Genomic DNA, 16988 nt, shown 5'->3' on the forward strand with positions numbered 1-16988 from the left:
TATGTCCAGAGCTGTCTTCTTTCCACCTGTTTCCCTCCCTCTTCCCTCTTCTCTTCCTCACTATTTAATAAGGATGATTCTGTACTTTGTCCCTGATGCCAGCTGGGCATCCTGGGGGAAGAGAATCAGGTCCCTGTCCTCCAGACTCACAGACCCGTGCCAGGCAGCGGACTGTGGAGGAGGAGGTGACGTGCCCCTGGCAGGCGGAGCAGAGGCAGGATCCTAAGGGCTGTGGAGGCGAAGAATCCGAAGGTGACTTCTGATTTGTGTTTACAGAAAGCTCCTGGGTGTGAGTAGATGTCGAGCCTGACCTTAAGGGAATAGGCCAAGGGAGGAGGGGAAGGAACCCTTATTAGGAAAGAGACCTCCCCATAGTACCCAAGGGAGCACTCCCAGGTCCTTCTCCATTTAGGTGCTGGGGAGGAGCAGACATTAAGAAATGCTCCCCCTCCTCCCTTGCCCAATACATACCACAGCTGGGGTGGGTGGGGAGAAGAGACTTCATATTACCTGGATGACCTTGAGCAAGGTCACACAGCCTTGGCCCCCCTCAGGCCTGGTACTCTCTAAGTGACTAGAGAATGTGAGCCTCCTGGGCCCTGGGGCTCCCTCCCCCAGACCATTGCTCTCCGTACCCTCCCTCTCTGCCCCTCCAGTGTCCCCCTCTTCTTTCTTCCCCATCTCTAATCTCCTAAATAAGGCAAAAGGAAACTGGATCTGGAGTTGCTGGCAACTTCCCTCTTGCCCATGTCTGGGTTGACTGAACCTGCCTCCAATCTCAACACTGCTTGATCCCCCTTGCAAATAGCTTTCAATGCCTGGAAGAGAACTCTCTATTTTCCTTGTATCCTGGCGTTGACCTTAGGGGAGTGAGATTAGGAGGGACAGTGTGTGAGTGAAGGTGATGTGTGTTACTTCTGAGCCAAGGCATTTGAGAATCTGAGTGTTTTCTCTTCCAGTTCTGGAGCAACGGTGCAGCTCCATCAGCCTGGGTCGCTGAATTTCACTGTGCAGGGCAGAGACCCTCCTTCTGCTGACCCAGGTTGACTGAGCCTGTATTGTGGGACCAAAATAAATCTTTGATGTGTTATGCCACTGAGATTTGGGGGTTAATTTGTTACCACAGCTTGGCCTAGCCTTTGCTGACTAACGCACCATTTCTGATTCACTTTGTAAATCTTTAATAGTAGTGGCCCATATCTAATTTGCCACCAGTGGGAGCATAAATTGGCACAACCTTTCTTGGATACAATTTGGCAGCATGTATATATGAAAGGCCCTAAATAAATGTATTGTCTTTGACTCAGAAATTTCACTTCTAGGAATTTATCCTAAGGAAATAATTGGACAAGTTCAGAAAGTTGTGTGGATAAGGAGGATATTCATCACATGAAACGTGAGAAATTGGATCAGCCTAAATATCCCACAACAGCAAATTGGCTAGATAAATTGTGCCTCGGCTCTAGGACAGAGTACTCGCTGCTGCCGGCGGACGGATTTATTGATACAGAAAGAGAGCCACACTGGTGTAGTGCAGTGTATGCATAATGTGAGCCCATCTTCGTTTAAAAAAATATATATATATATAGATGTAAATTTGCATGAAAAAAATCTACATGATAGTCTACAAACACTTAGCAATGGAAATTTCTGGGTGTGGAATCTCCAGTGGTTTTATCTTTATTGTTTTTATCTTGCCTCTCTCTAAAATTTTTCCTTCAGTGATTTTGTATCATGCATAATTCAAAATTAAAGGGGAGAAGAAATGCCTGTGTGATCTTGGACATGTTAACCTCTAAGAGTCAGGATTCCCTTATCTGTGAAACAGGCACACGGCACACTTCCTTGGATGGCTGTGAGGATTCGGTTAGATCACGTGTTAGGAAGCACCTGGCACCTGCTGGATGCTCAGACCTGTAGCCATTGTTATCGGTTTTCAGGGAACTAAGGAACCTCAAAGGTTGGTTGGTTCGTTAATTAATCCACTCTTCTATTCATTCATTCAATAAGCCTGCCCTGAAATCGACTGTGCCCTGGGCTATGTGCTGGATAAAGATAGCAACAATAACAAGAATGGCAAAGGCTTAAATGGCACTCAGAGGTGCCAGGCGTCATTGTCAGCACTTTATATTTAACTAATTTGATCTACAGAGTAAACCTATGAAGGGATACCATTTTTATCCCTGCCCCAGAAGAGTCTCAGTCCTCAGACACTGCTTAGGGGCCACTGTCTCCCCCCACCCCCCAGCCTCATCTCTTGCCCCGGCCTCTGGTAGACACAGATCCTCCTTTAGGCAACTGCCCTCAGAGGCAACGGAATGCCAGTGGAGGCAGCGGGTGCAGATCACTTCCTAAGGCATATAAATGTCTAATCACTATGCAGGACACTTGAGACTACTGTATAGATGTTAGCTCCATCACGACGGTTCACAGCCCTCCAATAACTTCCTACCACGGCTTAGAATAAAGTCCAAGGTTCTTATGAGGGGAGCAGGACCCTATCTGATGTGGCCTCCACCGTCCCTTTCACCGCCTCCTCCCTTCTCTTCTTGCTCACTCCACTCCGCCCACCCAGACCTTCTCCCTGTTACTGGAACATGCCAAGCCCCCCCTCCCCCCCGCTTCAGAGAATACATCCTCTGTCCTTTGTCCGAATGCATTCCCCTAGGTGTTACCCTATCTCTTCATTGGGCCTCAGCTCAAATGTCGCCACCTCATAGAACCCCTCCATGACTATCTGACCTAAGATGGCCCCCAGATGCTTCTCCCCTTACTCTGCTTTATTTTCCACTATATGTTATCCCCGCCTGACACCCTGAATATTTATTTGTTCACGTGCTTCTCATCCCTTTCCCTTAGTAGAATGCATTTTTCACGAAGGCAGGGACTTTGTCTGGGTCACTTTGGGTTATCTCTGTCTAGAACAGTGCCTGACATACTATAGATGCTAAAGAAAGCAGACTGAATGAATGAATGGCCACTAGGTACGATCTACTTGCTGTGTGACTGTGGACATATTCTGTGCCATCTCAGGGCATGCCCTTTTCTTTTTTCTTTTTAAAAATATATCTTTATTGATTTCAGAGAGAGGAAGGAAAAGGGGGAGAGAGAGATAGAAACATCAATGATGAGAGTCATCATCGATCGGCTGCCTCCTGCATGTCCCCGACTGGGGATTGAGCCCGCAACCTGGGTGTGTGCCCTGACCGGGAATCTAACTGCAATCTCCTGGATCCTAGGTTGATGCTCAACCGCTGAGCCACGCCTGGCCGGGCAGGGCATGCCTTTTTCTAGTGAGCACTGGCTGAAAGTCAAAGCAGCCCCTTGCCCAGAGCTGTGCTGGATGAGCCCTGGGCTTTGCTCTTCACTTCCTCAGCATACTGGACAGGGCTGGGCCGGATGCCCTCCATCAAGAATTCCATGGGTCCGAGCTTTGGGTGGTCATGATCACCACCAGGGGGCGCTTGATGCTTAGATTCTGGACCAGAGGCTCCGCGCCCCAGCTTCCCTAGGTGGGTAGAAGTCACTGGGCTTGACTGTTATTTGGACTCCTGTACGCAGGTGGTTTAAACGTGTGTGGGGAATGTGCAGGCATTTCTCGGCGCCCTGGATCTGGGACTCAAGGGGTGGGTCTCAGCTCTTGAGCTTATCCTCCCAGTTCCTGACCCAGAGATAGACCCCAGGAAATGATTCACCTGTGTCTACCTGGGGAAGGGAAGAAGTGGGCCCACTAAAAGGAAAGTGTGTTCAGTGGCTTCTTACATATCCTACACCCCAAAATCACCTTGTGCCTTGGGACAGGCAAACCTTTTGGCATCACTGAGCAGGGTGACCCTCTTACCCTTGGGGTCCCTCCAAGGAGCCAGAAATAGGGCCTACCTGTCCCAGCCTTGTATTTCCCTTCAGGGCTGGGCTCTTCCCTGCACTCCTCAGGTCAGGGAAGGCTCCCACCCTGGGCTGCAGATTCCTGAAGCCCTAGCAGGGCAATCTCAGGAGCGGGGTGACTCGCACACACACAAGCTCATTTCATTCTCTCAATAAGTTTGAATGCTTTTGCTGTTGACCCACACACAGATGGGGAAACCGAGGCCCAGAAAGGTCACATGAGCATTTGGTGTGCTTGGTTCTGCTGTGCCCTCTGTTTTGGGTGTGCCCAATGCCCCTTGGGACCATTCCCTTTCCAGAGAGTTATTTTCTTCAGCTCAAACAGCCTCTGAGCCTTTGTACTTTCTGTTTTCTCTGCCTGGAACATCTTTCCCTCAGATCTTCACGTGGCTGGTTTCTTCTTGTCATTCCGGTGACAGGCCAGATGTCACCTCCTCAGAGAGGCCCTCCCTGACCACACCTGGTCCCTCTTTTTCTCATTAGCTTGTATAATTTCTTCTAGAACACTTACCATCTGAAATTAGCCAGTTTCCTGGTTTATGGTTTATGCTCTGCCTCCCTTGTCAGAATGAAAGCATCACTAAAGTAGAGACCTTGGCTGACGTGTTCCCCAAAGTGGCACATGGCACACAGTAGGAGGCTCCCCATGGGTATTATTGAGTGAGTGAATGAGGGGGATGGGGAGTTGCCTGTCACCCACACAGGTCTCCAGACAATAGCGAAGTCACAAGGACCCTCCTTGCAGGCCCCAGGCTCTGGGATACCCAGGTGTGCCTGTTCCTCTCTAGGTTTCTTACTTCCTCATCTGCTCCCTATGGGTGGGCACCTGCCTCAGACAGGAAGCCACAGAGTGTTCGATTTAAGAACCAAAGCCAAGATATGGGAGGGGGAAGGAGGGGAGCAGTGGGCCCTGAGGGTGGGGTTCAGCCCCTGGTGGTCTGGGGTGGTGAGGTGGGCCAGGGGAGGCAGAGATTGCAGAGGTGCTGGATGCCTTTGCTTTTCCAAATTCAGGCTGTGTGTGTGGATGGGTTTCTGACCACAATGACTCCCCTGTGTGAGCATGTGGACCAGTCTTGTCAGGTAGCTGCAGAGGGCATCAGCCCCTCACTGTGTGGAGTGCTAATTGCTCCAGAGGTCCTCCTAGTGCCACAAGAGCACCTTGCAGGATGGCCTGGTGACCGGGTGGAGAGCAGACAATGCAGCAGGAGATTCAGTCTTGCTTTGGGCCAAGAAGCTCTGAGTTAGAATCCTGCCTCAGTTACTTCCATGTTGTGTGACCTTGGGCAAGTGACTTCCTCTCTCTGAGCTAAGAAGAAATGAGCTCTGCTTTCTGGGACTGGCTCTGGAACTCTACCTTCCAAGCCCAACCTTCCTGTCTGGGGCTCCTGGACATCTTTCAATGCCCGGCAGAAAGGGTGTCTCCTCTGGGTAACTACCCCACCCCACCTGGGGAGTCAGGTTCTCCTTCCCCTGGAGTCACTTCCCCTGTTCTGCCTACATCGACAGCACGGTAGCATTGTCTGTTTAGATGTCTGTCCCCCCCACTAGCCCAGAGCCCCTTGGGGGCAGGCCTGGAGCTTTGTTCATTGCTGTATCCCTCATGCCCGACATGGGCACCGACACACCACAGATGTGGTGATACTGATGAGTTGGGTCCCGAGCTGGGTTGATTTCTATTCTCAAAGATCCCTCAGAACAAGTTGCCGTCCACATCACTCCAATCTGCTCCTCATCCAGCATCCCCTGCCCTCCTCTACCTCCTCCTAGGGCTGCCCAGGGTGAGACCACATGATCATTGACAGCAGCACCTAACTTACAGTGTGGCAGGCATGGCGCTCAGTACTCACATGTACTATATCTTATATAATCCCCACAGCCACGCTATGATACTATATCATACGCCCATTTTTATATTTATTTTTATTTATATTTATACCCATTTTAGACATGAACAATTGAGGTTCAGGGAGATTAGGTGACTTGCTGAGATCACAGAGCTCACAAATGGCACAGCTGGTGGTGTGCTGCTCAGGGTTTAACAACCAGCTCTCCAAATAAAAAAAGCCTCCATTTGTGGTGTTTGCCAACTTCTGTGGTGTAAATACAGCCACAGAACTTCAAGCTACCAATATGACGACACTAAACTTGAAGTTGGGGAGAGATGCTCACAGTGGGCTCTTGTGAGCAGGTATGAGCCAGCTTCTGCGCGTAGTGGGGCAAAGCTGAGATTCAGATCCAGGCCTGTGTGATGCTGACCAATGGGCATTCTAATCTAGATCCCTAATATCTGATATTAAGTGCAGAAGCAATGTACCTAAGGGTGTGTATCAAAGGGGAGAAAGAATATTCATACATACAAAAGAATATATATGTACATATATATTTGCTGTGTGTGTGAATCTTGAAGGAGTCACCAGAAACTGGTAACATCACTGTTTTGTTTTGTTTTTTCCCCAGAAAGGAGAACCAGGTGGCTGAGACACAGGCTGGGAGAGAGATTTACTCTGGATATCCTGTATGCTCTTTACATTTTGAACCTTGTGGGTGTATTAGTTTTTCAAACAAAAAAGAACAAACAATAAATCCAGACAACCAACCAACCAACCACAAATGGACTCTCGACCCGCAGCTCTTTGCCAGGCCGGCCTGTGGACCTGGAGCTGGGCAGGGTGGGCTGAGTGGCTTGGTTGGGGCTGCCCACCAGACTCCGCTGCCCTTTGGCAGCCCTTGGCCCATGCAGCCAGACTGGCTAGGGCAGTGGGGAGAGGTGGGCAGGCCACGGTCTCCCCAGAGCGTGAGGGATGGGTGCACTTGTTTTATCCCTGCCCACCAGGCTGGGTCTCTGAGACCGTGCCACTGCACTCTAAACTCAATTAGAAATTTAACAAACCTTATAAATCCTCCCAGCCTGAGTCGTGTAAATCTCCAGAGCGGGGCCAGTTTAGCACTTATCCATCTCCGGCTTAATGACCTCCCCAGCCTGGCCCGGGAATGATTCAGGGTGGGTGACAGGTCTAATTAGTAAGCACCGCGCAGCCCCACAAGGTGAGGAGAAAGATCCGGGCTCCCCCCGCCCCAGCTGCGATAGGGAGGTGAGTCCTGGCTCTTGCCCAGTCTGGGGCTCTGGCACTTGGGAGGAAGGGCAAGGAGGGCGTGGCAGGAGCCTCCTTGACTCTAATTGTTAATGCAGCCCAGCTGGTGCAGTGTCTCACCCAGGTCATCGGGCATGCAGTTGTATGGCGTGCCACTTGTAACATTACTGTGCCAAGGGCCACTTGGGATCCAAGCAGTCTCCTAGCAAAGCAGCAAGTTTGCGGGCAGATTTGAAGCTGTGTTGATAGCCTATGTGGTGGGTATTGGAGGGTTTTGAGGGTGGGTTCTGATCTCTCAGTGCCTGAGCTGATTGTGTTTCTGAGCAACACACGTGAAATCAGAGGGGGTCCAGATAGCTGTCTGTTTAAGGCTGTAGGGTTCAGGTTTAATGAGAATATGGACTTTCAACCAAGCCGACTATCCTTGTTAGGTAGTGAGCTCCCCGTCAGGATCCTCTACCATTAATGGAGCCCCGCCTGTGTGCCAGGCCCTTTACACATCATCTGATGTGATCTTCAGCCTCCTATTTTACAGATGAGGAAACTGACATTCAGAGAGATTCTGGAACATGTCCCAGGCCATTTATTCCAAACCAGGATTTGAATGCTGGCCTGCCTGGCTTCAGAACTTGTGGCTCCCTCCACACGCTTCCCCCCTCTCTGCTGAATATGTGCCCTTCAGGCTGCTCCTCACCTAAGAGGACACTCATGATGATTCTGGGCACAAGTGATTAAAGGCCCCAGAGCCAACAGCTGCAATCTCCTTGGCAACATCCGCTGCCTCTGACAGGCTGTTCCACCATGTTCCGTGCTGGGGCGGGAGCATGTGGGTCCTCCCTCTCTGCTCTCTCTCTCTTCTCTCTTTGGCTTATTCTCTGGTCTCATTTTCCTGCCCTCTCCCAGCCTCCTCTGGCCTCCCTCTCTGGCCCTGATTTCCAACTCCCACTGAATTATTTGCCAGGAAGTTGGGGGTGGGGTGGGTCTGAGCCCTTCCCTTTTCCTATTAGCCCCACTGCATAGATATGGGAGGCAGAGCTGACATGGTGACAGGTGCTACTTGTGCCCCCACCAGCCTCTGACCTCTTCCCTGCCCCTGACCTGGGAGCAGCCACCAGGAGGAGGCCTGGTAATTGCTTCCATCCAAGGCTCATCCTCAGTGGCACAAAAGGGAAAGTTATAAATATTTTTATCTATAACTCACGACGAATGAAAATTTAATTACACTGAAAAATTTAAATTTCATAAGAAATAAATATTAATCCTGGAGAGTGACTTTTGTGGGAAGTTAACTTTCAAATGTCGTCCATCTGGAGGTGCCCAGGGTCTGGGAGGAGGGGAAGCCTCCAGTTCTGGCTTCCGGTCTGGGGAGGGGTCTCCACTCCTGAGACTGAGGGCCCAAGGGCTCAGGTCTCCACCCAGGGAAGAGCCTGCCCCCAGCCCCCTCCCTCTCTCTAGCGATAACTGATTACCTACCCTGTCCAGGTACTGCTGGGTGCTGCAGGAAAGGACACAGACATTGTTCTTGGATTAGGCCATGGAAGCAGACATTAAATTAATCACCATTGCCTGGCCGGTGTGGCGTAGCGGTTGAGCGTGGACCTAGGATCCAGGAGTTCAAGGTTTGATTCCCGATCAGGGCACATGCCCTGGTTGCGGGCTTCATCCCCAGTCGGGGGCATGCAGGAGGCAGAAGATCAATGACGACTCATTATTGATGTTTCTATCTCTCTCCCTCTCTCCCTCTCCCTTCCTCTCTCTGAAATCAATGAAGATATATTAAAAAAAAAAAATTAATCACCATCTATACCACTGCCCAGTTAGTACCCCTCTACTGGGTAAAAGACCCACTCCCCATGCTTGGTTTTATTTTAGTATGATTGCTATTTACTCTTGGAAAATTCAAGAGTAACACACATACAGAAAGAGGCACAAAGCACAAGCATCCATCTCCATGAATGATGACCATGTACAGTGCCCAGGTCAAGGAATCTGCGTCGGCCCCGTGCTGGGCGGTTGGGGGAGGGGAAGGCCCTGCCTTGAGGACCTTCGAAGACTGCTTGATGGATGATCTGGCTGCCCAGCCAGGGAGAGAATGATTTGGGGGTAGGGTGGACTAATATTAGTAACAACATCTCAATACATACTGATCGTTTATCATGTGCCAGGCCGGATTCTAAGTGCTTTATGGGTATTAGCTCACTTAACCCTAAAAAACCCCACTAGTAAGTGCTGTTATTACTTCATTTTATTGATGAAAAAACAGAAACACAGAGAGGTTGAGTAGTGAGTCCAAAGTCACAGAGTGGGTAGGAGGCATAGCCAGGTTAAACCGGAGTCTCCCCTGGCTTAGAGTCCTCAGGATCCTCTGAGCTGGGAGAGCCCAGGTCTTGGCCCCAGGAGGCCTGGGTTCTGGTGCCCTCTGGAACCTCTGCAGAATTTCTGATGTTTCACACCTGCTGTGTGGCCTCAGGCAAGTCTCTCAACCTTTCTGAGCGTCAGGTTCTCTTTTGAGAAACAGGGATAAAAATCACCACTGTGCCTCCCAGGATTTGTGTGCCACTAGGAAGAGGTGGTGGAGATGGCTATTGTAACTCTGATCACAGTGGTAAAGCCAGTCCTAAGGGCGAGCTGCTTGGCCTGTGTGCTGATGGGGCACACTGAGTGTACACATCTCTTTAATCGCTCACTGCAAGCCACCTGCCTGTGGCAGAACAGGAGGTAGTCCCTATTGGATTCCCAACTGATGGGTGAGGACAATGACCTCTTGGGAGGAGCCTGAGGAGGGTAGGGGGTCAGATAAGCTGCCTGTGGGGAGTGGTGGAGGTAGTGGGGGTCTGCTCTGGGCATGGAATTGAGGGCAGTATTGGACCTGCATCCCAGGAGGGGTCCTGCATGAGCAGAGGTGGGGAGGCCAACGTGTGCATGCTGTGTTGGGTCCTGGGAGGGCAGGCTGGGTTCTGAGCTGCCTACCTCAACTGCTCCCCATTCCACAGATGCTAAAGCTGAGGCTATCCTGGGCTGGAGCTGCAGAGCCTGGGCTGGGACTGCACTGCACCTGATGTAGGAGGGGGGAACTGGGGGTGGGAACTTGGACTTGAGCCTGGCAAATAGGGAGCTGGACCTAAGTGTCAATGTGGGGCAGTGGGGTAGTGCCCAGAGGCCTTGTCCTACATCTGTCCTACATCACGGGATGTGGCTGGCTGGGACAACCATGGCCTACATTTGGCAGGGAGAGCCCGGAGGAGGCTGGGCCCCGGGGGTCTAATTTCCCCCTTCTTGACCCTCCATGGAGATGGGTGGCAGAGACCTATAATTCTCCAGGGACTAAATGGACCAGGTCCCCCTTAGTTGGCTGTCCCATGATGCTGAATGGGGGTACTTTAGGCAGCAGGTGGGAAATCCACCTTCTGTAGCAAAAACATAGGAATGTTCACCCCTCCCCCAGATGCAGACACACATATACACATTCTCACATATTCAGACATGGATATGGATGCTGACATGCGTGTGCACATGGACATGTGCGCTCACACAGATACATGTCACACACAGATGCTCGCACACAGAGGTGCCCACACAACCATAGATAGATTCCCAGGTGTTCCTGTGTCCCTGGCATCCACCCTCCCACCAGTGTTCTGCTGATGGAATGCTGTAATTTTTTTCTATTAAATGTTGCATTTGTTGTATCTTTTATTAGCTCCCCTCATTAAAAATGATATTATCCCCATAAATAAGCCGGTGCCTGAGAAGAGTGCCTGACTCCATTTCTCTTCCTAATTGAGACACTTAGCTTTGATTTGCACATCGGCACACACTGAGCGGATTAATTTTCAATTAATGCTCCAGGGTGGGCGGCTATAGGTAGTGTGGGCTCGAAGCCCAGTGGCCTGGGAGCAGGGATGGGTGGGGACCAGAAGGACCAAGCCAGGCTGTCTCCGTGTTTCCTGGCTGCGTGAAACAGAGCACTGGGGGCTGTCTGGAACTTTGTGGTTTTGTTCTTTGTGGGAAAGTGGAACCTGAGGGCCTCTGCTGTGGGAAGCACCCTCCTCGTGTACCAGGTGCTATGAACTGAATGTTCATGTCTCCCCAACATTCATATGCTGAAGCCCTAACCCTCCGTGATGGTATTTGGAGATGGGGCCTTTAGGAGGTAATTAGGTCATGAGGATGGAGCCTTTACAATGAGATTTGTGCCCTTGTTTGAAGAAATATGAGAGAGTGAGCCTCCTCTTTCTGCTCTTCACCACAGGCTGCCGTCGGCAAACCAGGACGTGGGCCCTCACCAGACACGGGATCTGCCAGCACTTTGGTTTTAAACTTCCCGGCTTCCAGAATGGTGAGAAAGAAATGCTTGTTTAGTCCACCTAGTCTATGGTAATTTGTTATAGCAGCCTGAGTTTACTTAGACACCAGGAAAAGGCCCCAAACTCTGATCTGAGCCTGGGTTCTGCAACCAGACGGGCCTAGAAGCACAGTCCTGCTGGCCCACTTCCTAGCAGGGTGCCCTTGGACCATTCATATTTATCTTTTCGAGACTTAGTTTCCTCAAGTGCAAAGTGGGGATAATAAGATTAAGGGCCTGAAAGGTTGTGGGGATTAAATGAGAGGATGCAAGCCGTGCCTGGGGCTCAGTGGTGTCAGCTTCTTTCTCCTTGTTTTATTCCTCTATGTGTCCAAAGGTTGGCTTCCCACCTGTACCCTGCTCCTCTGTCTGCTCAGACCCTTTGCCTTAGACCGGCACCTGCGAACAGGAGCCTCCCTGCCCCACCTGGGGCTGTCCTGTGGTATTTTCTGCGGCCACTTGTATTCTGTACTAAGGGCCTCTTTTTCTTGCCTGTGGGTCTTGGTTGCTCAGAGTATAGGATATACTTGTTGGCAGCCCAGGAAACCTTCCACTCCAAGTGGAATGGGCAGGACATGGTCTCCCCTGCTCAGCCCAGGATGCCTGCTCAATACATTAGGCAGCCACCTCCTGGTCCTGGCCCTTGGCTGGCAGTTCCCTGGGCCTCAGCCTCTTGTGGGTTTGGTCTTCCTTATGGGACCTGTATAAAACCAAGCAGCTGCAGGGCAGCACCACTGCCTCCTGGGTGCTTATGGGAAATGCAGACTCTCAGGCCCCAGACCTGCGGAACATGAATCTGCATTTCAGCAAGATGCCAGGGATTCCTGTGCACAGTCCAGTTTGAAAAGTTCTGATTGACATACCCCTTGGCACAAGGTAAGCATTCACAAGTGGGAGCTGTCATGATTATTAGTCTAAAAGAGTCCCTTAAAGTCAGGCAGATTCTGGCGCTGAAGAGGAGACTGGGGCTCTGATCCTGGCTCTGCAAATGAACATCGTGTGCCTGCTTCAGCCTGGCTCCCTGTCCCATGGTCCCCACCGGAGAAAATGAAGATCACGATGCCTTCTCCCAGAGCTGACTGGAGAGTTAAATATGATTCAGCCGAAGGTGCTTCAGAGAGTTGTGGATGTGCTTCCTGCTATTGTTCCCATTTTAAACACGAGAAATCGAGGCATTTCAAAACCAAATGATTAGTTCAAGCTCATTTAGTGAAATCTGCAACTGCACTGGGTCTAGTCTTGGGATCTGAGGCCATGAGCAGTGCGGGACCCTAGGGTGCATTGATCAGCCAGATCAGGCCAAAGTGACTCCTAGACTCTCTTGTCTGCCTGTCTTACAACGCAGACCCTCTGGGGTGCCTCTCACTATGCTGTGAGGTTGGCTAATGACTTCTGTTTTGTGTGTTGGAGTGGAGGTGGCTACAGATCAGAGGGGGGTGGGGACAGGATGAACGGGGCAGCTCCGAGATCTGACGGTTAATTAAAATATCCTCATAGGTGATCAATCCCCAGTCAATGGCTTGAATCCTCAATGACCCAGCTCCCCTCTGGCTGAGGAGAAGGCTGGGCTGTCTTGCCCTTGGTCCTTGAAGGCCCAGCACGGGGCCTTGATGTTGATGCTGCCTCCAAAATATTCCCATCTTGTTTCCATAATAGCTTCTGTCACCGCTCTTGACAGGCCAGCCATTAAGTCTTTGGCAAAATTGTAAGAATTATTAACATATGAGGTTTTATATTATTTGACAGCTGTCGGCTCCTTTGGAATCCATTTCACCCCGTCTCCTCCCTTCCTCCCATCCTCCCTCTCGGTGTCACCCCTCCCTACCCCAGGAGAATGGGAGGGGCCTCCCTGTCACTGGAGAGCCAGGAGGAGACAAGCCCATGGCAAGCTTCACTCGCTGTTCCTCCCGCACATCTGTGTGATATTCCCTGAGGCCCCACACACCCCATCTCTGGTCTACACCTGGATCCTTTGTCTGCATGGACCTACCTCACCCACATCCTGGCTTCAGTGGCTTTGGTGACAACTCCCAACTCTCCATTTACCTCCCAGCTCTGCCCAGACCCACCCACCCACCTGCCTCTAGGACAGCTCCTCTCTGACGTTCCAGAGATCCCATCCTGGCTCTTCCTCTCGAGTTTCCCATCCAGTCACCTCACCCCATCATCCTATCTCCCAGGCCAGAAATCCAAGGGTGCCCTCGTCTGTGCCCCCTCCAACATTCTCATAGACTCTGGCTCCCAAACTCTACCCATTCTGCTTCCTAAAAGCCTCTTGACTCTCCCCTTTTCCCCATCCCTGTTACCTTTGCCCGAATGTGGGTCTTGTCCTCTCTTACTGGGCCACCCCATCTCTGTCCCCACTGGTTGGTGCACTTCCCAGATCCTCTTGGGCCTTCCCATGTAGCACAGGCCGGCCCCACTTCCAAATGCCTGTGGCATTTCCCTGGGCTGCAGCCTGCTCCCTGCACTCAGCAGGCAGGAAGCGAGGGGAGTTGGTGGACACGTGCTCCGGCTCCTTTCTCCGAGGGCAGGACGACTGAGGCCCACGGGCTACACAAGGCCCCAAGGTCCCCAGTGGAAGAAAGCTCCATTTTTCCATGGTGGCTTGATAAAGGTACACTTCCCCACTTCCTCTCTTCCCTGCCCCACTCCCCACGCCCCCTCTTGGGTTTCCAGCCATGGCCTCCCTAAGAAACTGCTTGTGCTCAAATCCTTGTCTCAGAGTCGGCTCCTAGGGGAACCCAATCCAGGAAAGGACTGTAGTCTGTCCATCCTGCACACCCAAGGGTGAGCCTTGGAACATGCACTCTTGAATCCCTCACTCCCCTCAGGGCGCAAGGGGTGGCTATGTCCTCAGTGCTTCCACTCGGGTTCCATCCACTCAGGTTCCATGGGGCTGCTACAGCCAAGGGAACGCTTCCTGGTGCCCGGGGATCTGCATCCAGAAAACCTGAATATACAGTATTAGGAGACTGCTGCTTACAGTTTAAAAGCAGTCACTGCAGGCTTTAAATAGCATGCTTTTCTGGTACCTTCATTAGGTAAAGTTCTGCATTTACACAGCAATTAAATAACATAGATACAAGGCCATTGATGTTAAAAAGAAACATTTCCAGATATCAAACTATATCACCAAGCTTTCTAAATAGAACTTGAGTTGGTTAGCACAAGAATTAAAAAATTAGCAGAGATGTCCAAAATAGGACCCCGATAAATGAACAAAGTGGCATTTCAAATTAGTGTAGAAAGGACAGGTTAGTCATGAACTGGAGATGGATAATTAGTTAACCGCTTGGGAGAAATAAAGACACTGACTTCATGCAAATTCCAGTGGATAAAAATGTGAATATAAAGAAGAAATCACAAAGAACTAGAAGAAATGAAGGTGATTATCTCGGGATGAGGTGGGCCTTCCCAAGGAAACAAAGGAAGAAACTACAGACAAGACCGTGAGAACTGACAAAATTAAAATAATCTCGAAGTTAAAAGGCAGACCAACTGGGAAAATACATTGGTGGTATGTACTACTGGAAAAAAAACCCCGAGTAGGGTTTGATTGACTTAGTCTCCATTTTAGTTTGCGCCTGACACCTAGTATTAAAAAATCAGCAAAAGCCCGGCCGGGCGTGGCTCAGCGGTTGAGCATTGATCTAGGATCCAGGCGATCGGGGTTCGATTCCCGGTCAGGGCACATGCCCCGGTTGTGGGCTTGATCAATGACTCTCTCATCATTGATGTTTCTATTTCTCTCTCTCCCTCTCCTTTCCTCTCTCTGAAATCAATAAAGATATATTAAAAAAAAAAAATCAGCAAAAGCTAGTGCAAACCCTGAAAAGGTGGATATTCGTATTTTGCTTGTCAAAGTGCGCACCCTCACGAAAGGGAAGTTCTTCACGGTGTCCAACCCATGTCCTTCTTGCTGCAGCGGGAGTCTTTTCTATCCTTCAGTCCTCAATGGGAGGGTCTTTCCTTGAGGTGACTTCACACACTATTTATGGCTCCTGGGTATCTTTTTCAGCCACATGTAAAGTCCGGGAGACTTTAAAGCCTGTAAAGCCAGGCTTCCTGGGGGTTCGCAGGATCTTCAGCCTGGACACATGGCCCGCAGCTGGCCCTCTTCTCGTGCTGTCTCATCCTGTTGCCGTCTCCATCCTGAGCCCACCCTGATCCTGCCTGGGCCTCGTCCTGAGCCCCATTCTGAACCCCATCTGGATCTCAGTCTTGAGCCACCTCTGGCTCACACTTCACCCATCCCAGGCCTTGGCTGGAGCCCCACAGCCAGGTCCCGTTCCCGTCTGCCCCTCGAAGCCCGGCCGGCTGTGCAAGGGACAGATGGGCTTCCTGCGGACGCCGCAGCAGCACACAAGCTAATCCACTTTTATCTCGTTATGGTGACAGCCACCCTGTTAAATGGAATGGACTATCGATTCGGGGCTCACTTCCAGCCCGAGGATTTTCTATCACAGGCCTGAGTAGAATAGGAGAAAAGCAGCACATTAACTCAGGTGCCAGTCAGGGGGAGGCTGGGGCGGGGGCAGCAGCTGGGCGGACGCAGGTGCCAGGACTGGGAAGCCAGGCCTAGAGGCGCCAGGGGTCCGGGCTCAGACTCGGGGTCTGGGGGGCCCCTCCTGACCTCCGCCTCAAGGGGGATGGCGTGCGGTGGGGGCGCAGGAGCAGAGATGCACGCACACGGGTGCACATGTGCGTTCTGTGCTGACACACATAGTCCAAACATCGACACGTGCACATAGCACTGACACACATATGCACCCAAAGCTGACACATATCTACACATACATCCAACACTGAAAACGTATGTATACACTGTCACGGGCATAGTGACTTACAGGCATGCACCCAATGCTGACACACATATAACCCATTATACACACACACACACACACTGACACACACACAGCATGCTGGCATACATACATACCCCCTGCTGATGCAGACACACAAGTGACATACTGAAACACACCCATCACTGATGCACCTATGAACCCACTATTGACACACATCTACACAAACACACACACTCATTACAGACACACATATACTCCGAATGCTGCCACTCAGAAATGCACAATATTCAATGCCTCCCCCCCACAGTGAGCCCACTGCTAGTTCCCTTTGCTCAGGCCCCCGGTCATCATGGAACATCTTTTTTGCTATGTCCCGGGCAGGTGCTGAGCTGGACAGAAGAGGATGCCTTGGTGCTGCCCTCAAGGAGCTTTGCCTCTGGTCGGGGAGACGGACACACAAGCAGACCATCCCACCCGTGGTAATTACAGGTAACTCATATACAGCACTTATCATATGCCCCTCACTGTTTTAAGCACTTTAAATGCATAAACTTTTAAAATCTTCACAACCACCTTTGGAGAGAGGTACTTATTAATCTTAGTTTGTATATGAGGGACCTGGGCACGGAGAAGCTAAGCAACTTGCCCAAGGTCACACAGCTCTGAGTGGTAGAGCTGAGATTTGAACCCAGGCCATCAAGTTCCCAAGTATGTGTAACATCTGCGTACACAGGTTTCTCACATTAAAAAACCCCATGTGCCCCACTGTCACAGACCCAGATCCATCTGCACGTGCAGACAGACGTACATGATACAGGCACAGCCCCTGAATGACTCACCTGGTTATATACCCGTGGT

The sequence above is a fragment of the Miniopterus schreibersii genome (assembly GCF_964146895.1).
Source record: "Miniopterus schreibersii genome assembly, chromosome: 8".
NCBI classification, from domain to species: Eukaryota; Metazoa; Chordata; class Mammalia; order Chiroptera; family Miniopteridae; genus Miniopterus; species Miniopterus schreibersii.